The sequence below is a fragment of the Trypanosoma cruzi genome, genomic scaffold (genome assembly GCF_000209065.1).
Source record: "Trypanosoma cruzi strain CL Brener 1047053516561 genomic scaffold, whole genome shotgun sequence".
NCBI lineage: Eukaryota > Euglenozoa > Kinetoplastea > Trypanosomatida > Trypanosomatidae > Trypanosoma > Trypanosoma cruzi.
In genome coordinates, this window is record NW_001849504.1 from 161,934 (window position 1) to 166,090 (window position 4,157).

Consider the following 4,157-nt stretch of genomic DNA (forward strand, 5'->3'; position numbering starts at 1 on the left):
TTAGTGAGCATTCTCTCCCCCTCTGATTGGTGGATCCAACTCATTCGGTTCGTCCATATTGTTGAATCACCGCCAACTCTCCCTGTTGCTGCTCCCACAAACGCACGTATGGACTGCCGCCATCCACCAACACATCGTTGTTATCAACGCGGGGCGTGTCAACCCGCAAGCGGCACCACCGCACCCTCCTAGTAATAGAATACATTCCTGTCGCCCACAAAACGCCCAGTCTGCGAGGCGCCGTTTGTGCTGCGGTGCATTGGATGCGCCCATGTGGAAACTAGAGCCGGTCCCCACGGCGCGTTATGAAAGGACATATGCGTTGGCGGGCCTGCGGCGGTGGGCCCCATTCGGGCATGAGAAACGCTTCCCCGCCGTCGACGCTGACGGTACAGCGCGTCGCGTTGATCAGGGCTGGTTCGCACCGCGGGCAGTAGTGAGTAAATGGATTGCTGCGCATGGAGCTGCGGCGATGAAGTTCGAGAGGTCGCCAGCCTTGTCACAACCTCGGCCAATCGTCGGTGAGACACAGACGGAGCCGCCTCTCCAGTGGGTCTTTGCACCAGCGTGTTTGCAGCTCCTCGCGGCGTCACATGCTGCTGAACATTTTTATTATTATGGTACGGGTGTGTTCCTTCTTGCTGCTGTCGCACCGGTGGGAGCTTGGACGACTCCATTTTGGCAGGCGACACTCTCTCGGGACGCAGGCGTAGCACCGGCCGCGGTAACAGCACCGCGGGATCACTCCACGAAGGAACCGTCCCCTGGTATGCGTCATACTGCCGCTGAATGCGCACCGGCCTCCGCTGCTCGGAAGATGGCGGCGGCGTCGGCGCAAGAGCAAAAGAGGCAAAGCGAACCCCGCGTCTCGGCACCCCATCTGCTGGCGCTGATGCCGCCGCCGGCTGCTTCGCCGACGGTCTGGCGGCCCTCCGGCCCCCACCGACACCCTCTTCCACCGCACTCAGCAATGGCAGCGGCCTCGGTGCCTCCACCCCCTCCTCCATGGCGCGCGTACCTCTCGCAGATCCGTCAAACGCGCGGTCAAAGGTGGCAGACGTCAAGTTCTGTACACGGGCCTTCCCAACAAGAACCATCCGGCGCACATCACTTCCTGGAATAAAGCTTCGATCCGGATAGACGTCCGTGAAGACACGACGCTCCGAGCTCGGACTCGGGGCCACCAAAGACACAACTGACGGACGGTTTTTGCCCGAAACACCTTTGCGCCACTCCACAGCAGCAACCTCCTCAACACCGCTGAGCTCAACTAAAGGCCGTCGCAAAGCATTAGCCACCGCATCACTCTCCAAAACACCTGGTGCAATGCCCATTTCTCGTGTGTTACTCTTCTTAACAACAACCGCACGCGCGGCAGAAAGCACACGGGAATTCGTCACACCCTCACCTCCATCAACAGAGGAAAGAACATGCAGAGGCGTCACATCGGTCGCAAGACCCCCACACAAATCACACACAGTTCCCATTCCCACAGAAACACTCATGGGACCACGCACAAACGTCCACTCCTCCGTTGCCATGAGCGCAGCCGCATCCCTGTCCGCGGGGGCAGTTACTGCTGCCGAGTCACTGAGCAGCGCAGAACCGACAGTCACGTCAAGCGGCCTCGCCTCCGTCGTCAACTCGTCCGTTGCCATGAGCGCAGCTGCATCTTTATCAGCACGAAAAAATCGCGCAAAACAAAAACGTAATCAACCATTCTCCAAGACGTAGATCATGCCCCTCTCATTGCGCACGGTGCTGGTGCCTTCCGTGCCACGCAGCAGCACCTTCGCCTTCTCCTCCACGGCACTAATCATGCCCCTCTCGTTGCGCACGGTGCTGGTGCCTTCCGTGCCACGCAGCAGCACCTTCGCCTTCTCCTCCACGGCACTAATCATGCCCCTCTCATTGCGCACGGTGCTGGTGCCTTCCGTGCCACGCAGCAGCACCTTCGCCTTCTCCTCCACGGCACTGATCATGCCCCTCTCGTTGCGCACGGTGCTGGTGCCTTCCGTGCCACGCAGGAGCACCTTCGCCTTCTCCTCCACGGCACTGATCATGCCCCTCTCATTGCGCACGGTGCTGGTGCCTTCCGTGCCACGCAGCAGCACCTTCGCCTTCTTCTCCACGGCACTGATCATGCCCCTCTCGTTGCGCACGGTGCTGGTGCCTTCCGTGCCACGCAGCAGCACCTTCGCCTTCTCCTCCACGGCACTGATCATGCCCCTCTCATTGCGCACGGTGCTGGTGCCTTCCGTGCCACGCAGCAGCACCTTCGCCTTCTCCTCCACAGCACTAATCATGCCCCTCTCATTGCGCACGGTGCTGGTGCCTTCCGTGCCACGCAGCAGCACCTTCGCCTTCTCCTCCACGGCACTGATCATGCCCCTCTCGTTGCGCACGGTGCTGGTGCCTTCCGTGCCACGCAGCAGCACCTTCGCCTTCTCCTCCACGGCACTAATCATGCCCCTCTCGTTGCGCACGGTGCTGGTGCCTTCCGTGCCACGCAGCAGCACCTTCGCCTTCTCCTCCACGGCACTAATCATGCCCCTCTCATTGCGCACGGTGCTGGTGCCTTCCGTGCCACGCAGCAGCACCTTCGCCTTCTCCTCCACAGCACTGATCATGCCCCTCTCGTTGCGCACGGTGCTGGTGCCTTCCGTGCCACGCAGCAGCACCTTCGCCTTCTCCTCCACAGCACTGATCATGCCCCTCTCGTTGCGCACGGTGCTGGTGCCTTCCGTGCCACGCAGGAGCACCTTCGCCTTCTCCTCCACGGCACTAATCATGCCCCTCTCGTTGCGCACGGTGCTGGTGCCTTCCGTGCCACGCAGCAGCACCTTCGCCTTCTCCTCCACAGCACTGATCATGCCCCTCTCGTTGCGCACGGTGCTGGTGCCTTCCGTGCCACGCAGGAGCACCTTCGCCTTCTCCTCCACGGCACTGATCATGCCCCTCTCGTTGCGCACGGTGCTGGTGCCTTCCGTGCCACGCAACAGCACCTTCGCCTTCTCCTCCACAGCACTGATCATGCCCCTTCCGTTGCACAGAGCCGCGATGTTCTTTCGTCGGTGCGGAGTCGGCGCGGCCTGCTTGTCTTTTGTGGGCGGTGCCAGAATACTGTCTGCCTCCAGTTCAGGCCCTAGAGTTGCATTTTCACATGTTTTAGCCTGTGAAGGACTCTCAAAACCCTTTTCAGATTGCTTGAATCGATGGTGTTTTTTGAGTATGTCAATGACAGTAGGAAATACGCATGTGGCAATGGATTGCTGTAGTTCAGCGTCGGTGCGAGTGCCGTCGTGTTCCACAGCCGTTTGCACAATGAGAGAGTCTCCGTAGTACTCATCTGTTGTTATGTTCGTTCGAGGGACGTCAAGACGACAGGCGATGTCCTGCGCAACTGCCTCCTTGATTTGAGGCCGTATCTCACTTGGCAGCGCACGCCATTTATACCCACAAATAACGCCACAGAGAAGGGATGTTTGTGCAGCGGCTGACGCGGCACGCTTTGGCTGTTGTAGCTTATCCTCCGTCCTTGTATCCTTTTTCTTCTCATCCCCCTCGCCGCCCCACACCTTCGGAGTCGCTGAGTATGGTCGAGATGGCTCCAGAGGAATTACGTGGGACCTTAGCCGCTCAGCCTTCCGTAGAGCTTTTGCATGCCGGTCCTCCACCACTTTTAGGGTGATCCACGAGCTGCTCTCATCGAGGGCTATCGCCTTGCGCTCCTCTTCCTCCTCCTTCCCTAACAGCGTCAGTGCCATCTCCCACGACTCCTGCATTTCTCGTACCTTCTCGCTTTGTGTGCGGAGGCCGCTCCAGTCTCGCTGCTGCTGCCACAAGCCGGTCAACGAGGGAACATTGCGGAAAAGCCCTCCGCCCGGCGTACCGCTCTTCAGTGGAAGAGTGGGCCTTGGACTCCGCCTGTATTCATCCATTATATTCGCAGTGGTCGCCATGCCAACAAGGCCCTGCATCTCATTGCAATCCTCAGCCCCAACAAGCTCCCCACCTGAAACCCCCGTGCCTTTGCCTTGTCTTCTAGTGCTGGGCAAATCCGGATTATCCTCCTTCGACTCCACCACAACACAAAAGGAGTCCATGCGCTTTTGAACGGTCCGGGGTGTCAGCAAGGTGTAGATGCTTGCATCCCT

General features: G+C 59.5%; 1 pseudogene, besides 5 other annotated features; it reads right to left on the reverse strand.

Annotated features, from left to right (window-relative positions):
- Window positions 1-1,716: a sequence feature (heterozygous, Esmeraldo-like haplotype).
- Tc00.1047053504053.10 lies at window positions 1-4,106 on the reverse strand (annotated as a pseudogene; the record flags this gene model as incomplete).
- Window positions 1,717-2,106: a sequence feature (haploid, Esmeraldo-like haplotype).
- Window positions 2,107-2,360: a sequence feature (areas merged during assembly that could not be assigned to a particular haplotype. This can correspond to areas where the two haplotypes were merged or to regions with more than two copies in the genome that were merged during assembly.).
- Window positions 2,361-3,041: a sequence feature (areas merged during assembly that could not be assigned to a particular haplotype. This can correspond to areas where the two haplotypes were merged or to regions with more than two copies in the genome that were merged during assembly.).
- Window positions 3,042-4,157: a sequence feature (heterozygous, Esmeraldo-like haplotype).